At 45.2% G+C, this 14,245-nt stretch overlaps 1 protein-coding gene across 2 annotated transcripts in view; it reads right to left on the bottom strand.

The window, feature by feature from the left end:
* LOC115190207 (paladin) overlaps positions 1 to 14,245 on the bottom strand; it is a 146,331-nt gene that overhangs the window by 124,798 nt on the left and 7,288 nt on the right. Inside the window, exon 2 of one of the 2 annotated variants that reach the window (XM_029748704.1) lies at positions 8,286 to 8,951. The exons of the other annotated variant lie outside the window; for it this stretch is intronic. The gene's annotated coding sequence lies outside the window, so the exon portion shown is untranslated. The remainder of the gene's footprint in view (positions 1 to 8,285; positions 8,952 to 14,245) is intronic. 2 annotated transcript variants of the gene reach the window in all.

Here is a 14,245-nt window from a genome sequence, read left to right as displayed (position 1 = left end):
GCCCTTAGCTTCCCACCCACAGGGTACAGGCCCTTAGCTTCCCACCCACAGGGTGCAGGCCCTTAGCTTCCCTCCCACAGGGTGCAGGCCCTTAGCTTCCCTCCTACAGGGTGCAGGCCCTTAGCTTCCCTCCTACAGGGTGCAGGCCCTTAGCTTCCCTCCTACAGGGTGCAGGCCCTTAGCTTCCCTCCTACAGGGTGCAGGCCCTTAGCTTCCCTCCTACAGGGTGCAGGCCCTTAGCTTCCCTCCTACAGGGTGCAGGCCCTTAGCTTCCCTCCTACAGGGTGCAGGCCCTTAGCTTCCCTCCTACAGGGTGCAGGCCCTTAGCTTCCCACCCACAGGGTGCAGGCCCTTAGCTTCCCACCCACAGGGTGCAGGCCCTTAGCTTCCCACCCACAGGGTGCAGGCCCTTAGCTTCCCACCCACAGGGTGCAGGCCCTTAGCTTCCCACCCACAGGGTGCAGGCCCTTAGCTTCCCACCCACAGGGTACAGGCCCTTAGCTTCCCTCCTATAGGGTACAGGCCCTTAGCTTCCCTCCTACAGGGTACAGGCCCTTAGCTTCCCTCCTACAGGGTTCAGGCCCTTAGCTTCCCTCCTACAGGGTGCAGGCCCTTAGCTTCCCACCCACAGGGTGCAGGCCCTTAGCCTATTCACTGATAATTCTAAGGGCCTGCACCCTGTGGGTGGGAAGCTTCCACCCACAGAAAGACTTAATGAATGAAAGAAAGAAAGATATCCCATCCGGTATACTACTGAGTGACACAGTACAGTAGATATACGGTATACTACTGAGTGACACAGTACAGTAGATATACGGTATACTACTGAGTGACACAGTACAGTAGATATACGGTATACTACTGAGTGACACAGTACAGTAGATATCCGGTATACTACTGAGTGACACAGTACAGTAGATATCCGGTATACTACTGAGTGACACAGTACAGTAGATATCCGGTATACTACTGAGTGACACAGTACAGTAGATATCCGGTATACTACTGAGTGACACAGTACAGTAGATATCCGGTATACTACTGAGTGACACAGTACAGTAGATATCCGGTATACTACTGAGTGACACAGTACAGTAGATATCCGGTATACTACTGAGAGACACAGTACAGTAGATATACGGTATACTACTGAGTGACACAGTACAGTAGATATACGGTATACTACTGAGTGACACAGTACAGTAGATATACGGTATACTACTGAGTGACACAGTACAGTAGATATACGGTATACTACTGAGTGACACAGTACACTAGATATACGGTATACTACTGAGTGACACAGTACACTAGATATACGGTATACTACTGAGTGACACAGTACACTAGATATACGGTATACTACTGAGTGACACAGTACACTAGATATCTGGTATACTACTGAGTGACACAGTACACTAGATATCCGATATACTACTGAGTGACACAGTACAGTAGATATACGGTATACTACTGAGTGACACAGTACACTAGATATCTGGTATACTACTGAGTGACACAGTACACTAGATATCCGATATACTACTGAGTGACACAGTACAGTAGATATACTACTGAGTGACACAGTACAGTAGATATACTACTGAGTGACACAGTACACTAGATATCTGGTATACTACTGAGTGACACAGTACAGTAGATATACTACTGAGTGACACAGTACAGTAGATATACGGTATACTACTGAGTGACACAGTACAGTAGATATACGGTATACTACTGAGTGACACAGTACAGTAGATATACGGTATACTACTGAGTGACACAGTACAGTAGATATCCGGTATACTACTGAGTGACACAGTACAGTAGATATCCGGTATACTACTGAGTGACACAGTACAGTAGATATACGGTATACTACTGAGTGACACAGTACAGTAGATATACGGTATACTACTGAGTGACACAGTACAGTAGATATACGGTATACTACTGAGTGACACAGTACACTAGATATCCGGTATACTACTGAGTGACACAGTACAGTAGATATCCGGTATACTACTGAGTGACACAGTACAGTAGATATCCGGTATACTACTGAGTGACACAGTACAGTAGATATCCGGTATACTACTGAGTGACACAGTACAGTAGATATCCGGTATACTACTGAGTGACACAGTACAGTAGATATCCGGTATACTACTGAGTGACACAGTACAGTAGATATCCGGTATACTACTGAGTGACACAGTACAGTAGATATCCGGTATACTACTGAGTGACACAGTACAGTAGATATCCGGTATACTACTGAGTGACACAGTACAGTAGATATACGGTATACTACTGAGTGACACAGTACAGTAGATATCCGGTATACTACTGAGTGACACAGTACAGTAGATATCCGGTATACTACTGAGAGACACAGTACAGTAGATATCCGGTATACTACTGAGAGACACAGTACAGTAGATATACGGTATACTACTGAGTGACACAGTACACTAGATATACGGTATACTACTGAGTGACACAGTACAGTAGATATACGGTATACTACTGAGTGACACAGTACAGTAGATATACGGTATACTACTGAGTGACACAGTACAGTAGATATACGGTATACTACTGAGTGACACAGTACATTAGATATACGGTATACTACTGAGTGACACAGTACAGTAGATATCCGGTATACTACTGAGTGACACAGTACAGTAGATATCCGGTATACTACTGAGTGACACAGTACAGTAGATATCCGGTATACTACTGAGTGACACAGTACAGTAGATATACGGTATACTACTGAGTGACACAGTACAGTAGATATACGGTATACTACTGAGTGACACAGTACAGTAGATATCCGGTATACTACTGAGTGACACAGTACAGTAGATATACGGTATACTACTGAGTGACACAGTACACTAGATATACGGTATACTACTGAGTGACACAGTACAGTAGCATTAAAACATGAAAATCCTACTGTCCAATAAATGATAGCAATGTAGTCAAAAGGTTTCCATGTCCATTCTGTTTCTAGGGAAAATTAATACTGTATACTTTACACTGCTGTCTTTCTGTTTTAATACTGTATACTTTACACTGTTGTCTTTCTGTTTTAATACTGTATACTTTACACTGTTGTCTTTCTGTTTAAATACTGTATACTTTACACTGTTGTCTTTAAAATATACTCATGTTTTAGTGTCACATACCCTGGATAGGTGCAGTGTAATGTGTTGTTTTACAGGGTCAGTAATAGTAGTATGATAGGTGTTGTTTTACAGGGTCAGTAATAGTAGTATGATAGGTGCAGTGTAATGTGTTGTTTTACAGGGTCAGTCATAGTAGTATGATAGGTGTTGTTTTACAGGGTCAGCCATAGTAGTATGATAGGTGTTGTTTTACAGGGTCAGCCATAGTAGTATGATAGGTGTTGTTTTACAGGGTCAGCCATAGTAGTATGATAGGTGTTGTTTTACAGGGTCAGCCATAGTAGTATGATAGGTGTTGTTTTACAGGGTCAGCCATAGTAGTATGATAGGGGTTGTTTTACAGGGTCAGCCATAGTAGTATGATAGGTGTTGTTTTACAGGGTCAGCCATAGTAGTATGATAGGTGTTGTTTTACAGGGTCAGCCATAGTAGTATGATAGGGGTTGTTTTACAGGGTCAGCCATAGTACAGCACCCCTGGAGCCAATCAGAAAGCTGTAACCTATAGACTGGCTACCTGCCACCCTAATAACAGCCCTCTTCCAGGAACATTAACCCCTAGTGGTTTAATCACATTTAAAAAGACAGAATGCCATGTTTTGACCACACTGCCCTCTTCCAGGAACATAAACCCCTAGTGGTTTAAATCACATTTAAAAAGACAGAATGCCATGTTTTGACCACACTGCCCTCTTCCAGGAACATAAACCACTAGTGGTTTAATCACATTTAAAAAGACAGAATGCCATGTTTTGACCACACTGCCCTCTTCCAGGAACATAAACCACTAGTGGTTTAATCACATTTAAAAAGACAGAATGCCATGTTTTGACCACACTGCCCTCTTCCAGGAACATAAACCCCTAGTGGTTTAATCACATTTAAAAAGACAGAATGCCATGTTTTGACCACACTGCCCTCTTCCAGGAACATAAACCCCTAGTGGTTTAAATCACATTTAAAAAGACAGAATGCCATGTTTTGACCACACTGCCCTCTTCCAGGAACACGTGGTCCTCTGTAGCTCAGTTGGTAGAGCATGGCTCTTTTGCAACGCCAGGATAATTGGTTCGATTCCCGGGACCACCCCTTACGTTAAAACATGTATGCACGCATGACTAAGTCTCTGTGGATAAAAGTCTCTGCTAAATGTTAGAATATTACTATTATTAAAATCCTACCTGTTAACTTTTGCTACCCAGTAATAAATGTTGAACGTGACTAACGGCACTCGTTAGTCACATCCTGTTCCCTCACGAGGGCCCGTCCCAAATGGCTCCCTATTCACTACATAGTGCACTGCTTATGTAACCCTGGTCAAAAGTAGTGCACTATATAGGGAATAGGGTACCACAGGGCTCGGGCCTAAAGTAGTGCACTATATAGGGAATAGGGTCCAAATGATGACACAGACCCGACGCTCGTCAGTTAAAGCAGAGAGCGTTTAAAAAAAGGAATGGTAAATCTATTTTTGAACCAGTACTGTGTAATTGACTTTATTTCAAGACGGTAATTTCATCTCCCCCTATGATTTCAAGGCTGAAGTAATGTGGCCTGGATGTTTTCTGAAACCCCAGAGAATGTAGCTGCCAACACTGTGCTGTCAGCACCGTGAGGACGTCGGACAACATGTCAGAACGAGGAGCTAAAAACCAAACTAAACCAGATTTGCAGAATCGCCTCTCAAATGCTTTCCATTCAACCCAGAACCACCTTGTTTCTCCCCTCAGCGGCTATTAAGAAGGTCAAGTCAGTTTACAACCTCCTCCTCATGTAAACACCAGACTGGCAGAACGGCCTCACTACACTCACAATGTCTTGCTATACATCTTTACTATACATCTGTTACATCATTCACTTTCACATCATTTCTTGTCGTGATGCGTGTCTTGTCCTGTATTTTGATTTAATTTATTTGTATTTTTAATCCCATCCCCCGTCCCCGCAGGAGGCCTTTTGGGAGGCCGTCACTGTAAATAAGAATTTGTTCTTAACTGACTTGCCTAGTTAAATAAAAAGGTTAAATAAAAAGTTGAATAAAGGTGCAATAAATACAACATTTGAGAGACACCTTGATAGGAGTTATTGTCAACTTGGTATGGTCTCCCAGCATGCTCTGCATTCTCAGGAGTAAGGAGGACTACCTAAAGATAGCACAGTGGTGATGTAATGATCCCAGATCAGCAGGAAATAGGGAGGACAGAGACGATCTATCCATCAGTAACCACCACTCCTCATTGTGTTCCAAAATCTAAACCAAATCAAATGTATTTATATAGCCCTTCTTACATCAGCTGATATCTCAAAGTGCTGTACAGAAACCCAGCCTAAAACCCCAAACAGCAAGCAATGCAGGTGTAGAAGCACGGTGGCTGGGAAAAACTCCCTAGGAAAAACTCCCTGGAAAGGCCAAAACCTAGGAAGAAACCTAGAGAGGAACCAGGCTATGAGGGGTGGCCAGTCCTCTTCTGGCTGTGCCGGGTGGAGATTATAACAGCACATGGCCTAGATGTTCAAATGTTCAAAAATGACCAGCATGGTCAAATAATAATAATCATAGTAGTTGTCGAGGGTGCAACAAGTCAGTAACACAAGAGTAAGTGTCAGTTGGCTTTTTCATAGCCGATCTTTGAGAGTATCTCTACCGCTCCTGCTGTCTCTAGAGAGTTGAAAACAGCAGGTTCCAAGACCCCAGCAGTATGAAGGCCTGGGTTCAGGTGACTGGCTGGTCACTGCACTAATGTTGTGTACAACAGGTTGTCCTTCATTCTAAAACACAGGGGGGCGGCTGTGTGTAGGTTCACTATGCACACATTTACAAATAACCATGGCATATGGCACTGTGGGGTATGCCGACATGACATTCTGTCGTCTGGAAGGACAAGCATCAGACAAGACACCCTTCCACATAGTATAGCACGGAAACTCCCTACATGTCATTCACATGTTGTTGACAGGGACAGACACGGAGCGTTTCTGCAACATGCTCAGAAAGACCTGTCAGAATGATCCTTCTGAAGGTGCATCGTTTCTCCCTGAAGTAGGACTGTACTGCTAACCCAAGAGAAACAGAGAATACAAGCCTATCAGTACCTGTGTTCCTGAAGTAGTACTGTACTGCTAACCCAAGAGAAACAGAGAATACAAGCCTTGCAGTACCTGTGTCCCTGAAGTAGTACTGTACTGCTAACCCAAGAGAAACAGAGAATACAAGCCTTGCAGTACCTGTGTTCCTGAAGTAGTACTGTACTGCTAACCCAAGAGAAACAGAGAATACAAGCCTTGCAGTACCTGTGTCCCTGAAGTAGTACTGTACTGCTAACCCAAGAGAAACAGAGAATACAAGCCTTGCAGTACCTGTGTTCCTGAAGTAGTACTGTACTGCTAACCCAAGAGAAACAGAGAATACAAGCCTTGCAGTACCTGTGTTCCTGAAGTAGTACTGTACTGCTAACCCAAGAGAAACAGAGAATAAAAGCCTTGCAGTACCTGAAGTAGTACTGTACTGCTAACCCAAGAGAAACAGAGAATAAAAGCCTTGCAGTACCTGTGTCCCTGAAGTAGTACTGTACTGCTAACCCAAGAGAAACAGAGAATACAAGCCTTGCAGTACCTGTGTTCCTGAAGTAGTACTGTACTGCTAACCCAAGAGAAACAGAGAATACAAGCCTTGCAGTACCTGTGTTCCTGAAGTAGTACTGTACTGCTAACCCAAGAGAAACAGAGAATAAAAGCCTTGCAGTACCTGAAGTAGGACTGTACTGCTAACCCAAGAGAAACAGAGAATACAAGCCTTGCAGTACCTGTGTTCCTGAAGTAGTACTGTACTGCTAACCCAAGAGAAACAGAGAATACAAGCCTTGCAGTACCTGTGTCCCTGAAGTAGTACTGTACTGCTAACCCAAGAGAAACAGAGAATAAAAGCCTTGCAGTACCTGTGTCCCTGAAGTAGTACTGTACTGCTAACCCAAGAGAAACAGAGAATAAAAGCCTTGCAGTACCTGTGTCCCTGAAGTAGTACTGTACTGCTAACCCAAGAGAAACAGAGAATACAAGCCTTGCAGTACCTGTGTTCCTGAAGTAGTACTGTACTGCTAACCCAAGACAAACAGAGAATACAAGCCTTGCAGTACCTGAAGTAGTACTGTACTGCTAACCCAAGAGAAACAGAGAATACAAGCCTTGCAGTACCTGAAGTAGTACTGTACTGCTAACCCAAGAGAAACAGAGAATACAAGCCTTGCAGTACCTGTGTACCTGAAGTAGTACTGTACTGCTAACCCAAGAGAAACAGAGAATACAAGCCTATCAGTACCTGTGTCCCTGAAGTAGTACTGTACTGCTAACCCAAGAGAAACAGAGAATACAAGCCTATCAGTACCTGTGTCCCTGAAGTAGTACTGTACTGCTAACCCAAGAGAAACAGAGAATACAAGCCTTGCAGTACCTGAAGTAGTACTGTACTGCTAACCCAAGAGAAACAGAGAATAAAAGCCTATCAGTACCTGTGTTCCTGAAGTAGTACTGTACTGCTAACCCAAGAGAAACAGAGAATAAAAGCCTATCAGTACCTGTGTTCCTGAAGTAGTACTGTACTGCTAACCCAAGAGAAACAGAGAATAAAAGCCTATCAGTACCTGTGTCCCTGAAGTAGTACTGTACTGTTAACCCAAGAGAAACAGAGAATAAAAGCCTATCAGTACCTGTGTTCCTGAAGTAGTACTGTACTGCTAACCCAAGACAAACAGAGAATACAAGCCTTGCAGTACCTGTGTTCCTGAAGTAGTACTGTACTGCTAACCCAAGAGAAACAGAGAATAAAAGCCTTGCAGTACCTGTGTTCCTGAAGTAGTACTGTACTGCTAACCCAAGAGAAACAGAGAATAAAAGCCTTGCAGTACCTGTGTTCCTGAAGTAGTACTGTACTGCTAACCCAAGAGAAACAGAGAATACAAGCCTTGCAGTACCTGAAGTAGTACTGTACTGTTAACCCAAGAGAAACAGAGAATACAAGCCTATCAGTACCTGAAGTAGTACTGTACTGCTGACCCAAGAGAAACAGAGAATAAAAGCCTATCAGTACCTGTGTCCTGCTGCTGCACACCATCCAGGGGGTGGAAGTCTTGAAGATTGAGAATAAAACGAGACAACAGTCTTTGTCTCCGTCAGACTGACATTCTTCCAGTCCCCTCTGCTCTGCTCTCTGTGGTTGTCGAGGCTGGCTTCAGTCCGGTGGTTGACTGTGTCCGGCTGTTAAGGTCTGGTCTGTTCAGGCAGGTTCCAGTCCGGTGGTTGACTGTGTCTGTTAAGGTCTAGTCTGTTCAGGCAGGTTCCAGTCCGGTGGTTGACTGTGTCTGTTCAGGCTGGTTCCAGTCCGGTGGTTGACTGTGTCTGTTCAGGCTGGTTCCAGTCCGGTGGTTGACTGTGTCTGTTCAGGCTGGTTCCAGTCCGGTGGTTGACTGTGTCTGTTCAGGCTGGTTCCAGTCCGGTGGTTGACTGTGTCTGTTCAGGCTGGTTCCAGTCCGGTGGTTGACTGTGTCTGTTCAGGCTGGTTCCAGTCCGGTGGTTGACTGTGTCTGTTCAGGCTGGTTCCAGTCCGGTGGTTGACTGTGTCTGTTCAGGCTGGTTCCAGTCCTACGTGAAGCGGTCGCTCATCATTAACACCTCCTTATAAAGAACGGACGAGTCAATGACGGAGCTCTTCAGTCAGTCAGGATGCAGTGGAGAGGAGTGGCAGGCAGACAGACAGCTAACTCACCACAGAGAGAGAGAGAGAGAGAGAGACACAGGAGTAGCAACGACTAAAGAACGACACAGCTCAGGAACAGACAGATTGTGACAGGGTGTGTTCGTGTGCACATGCATTTGAAGAGGATGTGGGGGAGGACTGAGTGCTTACTACTCATCAGCCAGTTCATCATCTAATCACCAGCTTGGGCTCCTGGAAACAGCATGCCTTCTACACAACGACAGACAGCACAGAGAGACAGCACGCCTTCTACACAACGACAGACAGCACAGAGAGACAGCACGCCTTCTACACAACAACAGACAGCACAGAGAGACAGCACACCTTCTACACAACGACAGACAGCACAGAGAGACAGCACGCCTTCTACACAACAACAGACAGCACAGAGAGACAGCACACCTTCTACACAACGACAGACAGCACAGAGAGACAGCACGCCTTCTACACAACGACAGACAGCACAGAGAGACAGCACGCCTTCTACACAACGACAGACAGCACAGAGAGACAGCACGCCTTCTACACAACGACAGACAGCACTAAGAGAGACAGCACGCCTTCTACACAACGACAGACAGCACAGAGAGACAGCACAGAGAGACAGCACGCCTTCTACACAACGACAGACAGCACAGAGAGACAGCACGCCTTCTACACAACGACAGACAGCACAGAGAGACAGCACGCCTTCTACACAACGACAGACAGCACAGAGAGACAGCACGCCTTCTACACAACGACAGACAGCACAGAGAGACAGCACGCCTTCTACACAACGACAGACAGCACAGAGAGACAGCACGCCTTCTACACAACGACAGACAGCACAGAGAGACAGCACGCCTTCTACACAACGACAGACAGCACAGAGAGACAGCACGCCTTCTACACAACGACAGACAGCACAGAGACAGCATGCCTTCTACACAACGACAGACAGCACAGAGAGACAGCACGCCTTCTACACAACGACAGACAGCACAGAGAGACAGCATGCCTTCTACACAACGACAGACAGACAGCACAGAGAGACAGCATGCCTTCTACACAACGACAGACAGACAGCACAGAGAGACAGCGTGCCTTCTACACAACAACAGACAGCACAGAGAGACAGCGTGCCTTCTACACAACGACAGACAGCACAGAGAGACAGCGTACCTTCTACACAACGACAAACAGCACAGAGAGACAGCGTGCCTTCTACACAACGACAGACAGCACAGAGAGACAGCATGCCTTCTACACAACGACAGACAGCACAGAGAGACAGCATGCCTTCTACACAACGACAGACAGCACAGAGAGACAGCATGCCTTCTACACAACGACAGACAGCACAGAGAGACAGCACGCCTTCTACACAACGACAGACAGCACAGAGACAGCACGCCTTCTACACAACGAGACAGCACAGAGACAGCACGCCTTCTACACAACGACAGACAGACAGCACAGAGAGACAGCATGCCTTCTACACAACGACAGACAGACAGCACAGAGAGACAGCATGCCTTCTACACAACGACAGACAGACAGCACAGAGAGACAGCGTGCCTTCTACACAACAACAGACAGCACAGAGAGACAGCGTGCCTTCTACACAACGACAGACAGCACAGAGAGACAGCGTACCTTCTACACAACGACAAACAGCACAGAGAGACAGCGTGCCTTCTACACAACGACAGACAGCACAGAGAGACAGCATGCCTTCTACACAACGACAGACAGCACAGAGAGACAGCATGCCTTCTACACAACGACAGACAGCACAGAGAGACAGCATGCCTTCTACACAACGACAGACAGCACAGAGAGACAGCGTACCTTCTACACAACGACAAACAGCACAGAGACAGCATGCCTTCTACACAACGACAGACAGCACAGAGAGACAGCATGCCTTCTACACAACGACAGACAGACAGCACAGAGAGACAGCATGCCTTCTACACAACGACAGACAGCACAGAGAGACAGCACGCCTTCTACACAACGACAGACAACACAGAGAGACAGCATGCCTTCTACACAACGACAGACAGCACAGAGACAGCATGCCTTCTACACAACGACAGACAGCACAGAGAGACAGCATGCCTTCTACACAACGACAGGCAGCACAGAGAGACAGCATGCCTTCTACACAACGACAGACAGCACAGAGAGACAGCGTGCCTTCTACACAACGACAGACAGACAGCACAGAGAGACAGCATGCCTTCTACACAACGACAGACAGCACAGAGAGACAGCATGCCTTCTACACAACGACAGACAGAACAGAGAAACAGCACAGACAGACAGACAGCAAAGACAGACAGCAAAGACAGACAGCACAGACAGCAAAGACAGACAGCACAGCACAGACAGACAGCAAAGACAGACAGCACAGAGAGACAGCACAGACTGACAGCAAAGAAAGACAGCACAGAGAGACAGCACAGACTGACAGCAAAGAAAGACAGCACAGAGCCTCCATGCAGTCTCAAACACATGAACTGAACTCAAATGACGTCTGTGGTAAAAAATAATGATAATAATAATAAATAAATCTGTCAAATGGTAAAAAGAGACCAAGCACACTGCAATCTATGTTCCCATCATGGTTTATGAGTCCCAACGTTTCCAAACGTCACCCTCACTGTATACTGCAGAACTACCCAGACACACAGCACCCTGGGGAGATGGGTAATCACAGCACCCAGCTGAGAGGTAACCAGCACGTTGCTGCTATCGCGTAATGTACTGCCACGTACTAATTACTTCATTCATTAGCAATTAACGTATGATGTCATTTCATCTCAGAGGGCAAATAGACTTCCAGCTGAGATAATAGGAACAGCAGGCTAGGAACATCTGCTGCAGGTTGAGCTGTATACACAGGGCTGTGTGTCTGTGTGTTCTGACTGGAGGATGTAGTGGTAGTAGTCACACATCTGCTGCAGGTTGAGCTGTATACACAGGGCTGTGTGTCTGTGTGTTCTGACTGGAGGATGTAGTGGTAGTAGTCACACATCTGCTGCAGGTTGAGCTGTATACACAGGGCTGTGTGTCTGTGTGTTCTGACTGGAGGATGTAGTGGTAGTAGTAACACATCTGCTGCAGGTTGAGCTGTATACACAGGGCTGTGTGTCTGTGTGTTCTGACTGGAGGATGTAGTGGTAGTAGTAACACATCTGCTGCAGGTTGAGCTGTATACACAGGGCTGTGTGTCTGTGTGTTCTGACTGGAGGATGTAGTGGTAGTAGTAACACATCTGCTGCAGGTTGAGCTGTATACACAGGGCTGTGTGTCTGTGTGTTCTGACTGGAGGATGTAGTGGTAGTAGTAACACATCGTGTCATCTCTAGTCCTCACACACACACACACACACACACACACACACACACACACACACACACACACACACACACACACCTGAGGTGGAGGAGCAGGAAGTGTAGCTCAATCAAGAAAGGATCTGTGATGACGTCAAATCTAATCTCGAAATGCTTACTGACAAGCCCTTTCCCAACAAATCAGAGGTAAAAACCAAGACTGCCTTGCCTCCGATATTCATCTCTCTACAGAAGAGAAAAGGAGCAGAGCAGAAGTGAGACGTGAGAAGACCGTTACAGCACATCTTCCATGACGGGACAGAGCAACATTCTCTCCACTAAGCTGTTTTACCAGTCAAAAGCAGAAGGATCAGGATAATGTCCCCTATCTAAGTTCCCGACATCCTGCCCTGGCCAATATCCTTCTAACCCATATCCCCATGTCCAACATCCTTCTCTAATGTAACACAATGAATCCCTCCCTCCAGCTCTCCTTCCTTTTCCGCACAGGGACTCAGTTCATTCTCCCCAGTGGCACAGCGCTGACACCTGTGTTTATAGTGTACTCTGTCTCCAACCTAGACAGAACTATGCGAAGACCCCTTCTCCAGACAAGAATGTAAATAAAAGAGTTCCAGACAGGGAGAACAAGGTTCTGCTTCACAGCCTCAAAGTATCACAGTATTTGATTTATTAGGAGAGAATAGAGCAGAGCTGCTCTGGAATAGATGGAGGACAATGTGCTGAGAATAGAAACAGGAATAAAAAATTAAAGAGAATAGAGAGTGTGGGCGAGTCAGAGAACAAACTAGCAGGATGTCTCTAGTGTAACGTCCCCTGAGACAAAGAGGTTGGAAATATATGTTGTAAGTATGTCAGATAATGTAGGCTAGAACATTTAAAAACACTCAGAGCTGATGTTACGCCACCTAGTGGCAGAAACCACCATTGCACTACCTTGGCTTGGACATAAAAACATTATTCCAGAATGGCTAAGGAATTGATGATGGTAAGTAAATAAATTAGGGTTGACCCCATTTAGTCGACTGGTCGATTGTTTGGTCGAACGAGATTTCTTTAGTCGAGCAGTCGCATTTTTAAAAAAAAATATTATTTTTTGTACCTTTATTTAACTAGGCAAGTCAGTTAAGAACAAATTCTTATTTTCAATGATGGCCTAGGAACAGTGGGTTAACTGCCTTGTTCAGGGGAAGAACAACAGATTTTTACCTTGTCAGCTCGGGGATTCGATCGTACAACCTTTCAGTTACTAGTCCAATGCTCTAACTACTAGGCTACCTGCCGCCACTTCCACGGGACAGTTGAGCTAACGTAGGCTAATGCAATTAGCATGAGGTTGTAAGTACCAAGAAAATTTCCCAGGACATAATCTTTCTGCCAATATCAGATATGTCTAAATTCTTGTTAATCTAACTGCACTGTCCAATTTATAGTAGCAATTACAGTGAAATAATACCATGCTATTGTTTGAGGAGAGTGCACAATGTTGAACATGAAAAGTTATTAATAAACAAATGAGGCCCATTTTGGCAGTCTTGATACAAAATTTAGAACAGAAACGCAATGGTTCATTGGATCAGTCTAAAACTTTGCACATAAACTGCTGCTATCTAGCGGGCAAAATCTAAATTGCACCTGGGCTGGAATAATACATTAAAGGCCTTTCTCTTGCATTTCAAAGATGGGACAAAAAAATACAAAAGAACGGTTGTTTTTTTCTTTGTATCATCTTTTACCAGATCTATTGTGTTATATTCTGCAGCAGAGGGCGCAGAGATGAGGAAACTGCCCTTGCCTTAGCCTAATTGTCTAAGAAAATTGAGGAGAGTGGAAACCAAGTTAATTAGGTCTACAATCAATAAATCATCCATATATATATACATAAATAATACAGATATTGCTTCTGTTGCCTGTTTGTTTAATAGCCTACTGATTCCGTGAGCATCA

The sequence above is a fragment of the Salmo trutta genome, unplaced genomic scaffold, assembly GCF_901001165.1.
Source record: "Salmo trutta unplaced genomic scaffold, fSalTru1.1, whole genome shotgun sequence".
In the NCBI taxonomy this organism is placed as follows: domain Eukaryota; kingdom Metazoa; phylum Chordata; class Actinopteri; order Salmoniformes; family Salmonidae; genus Salmo; species Salmo trutta.
This window is presented reverse-complemented; position numbering and strand designations above follow the sequence as displayed.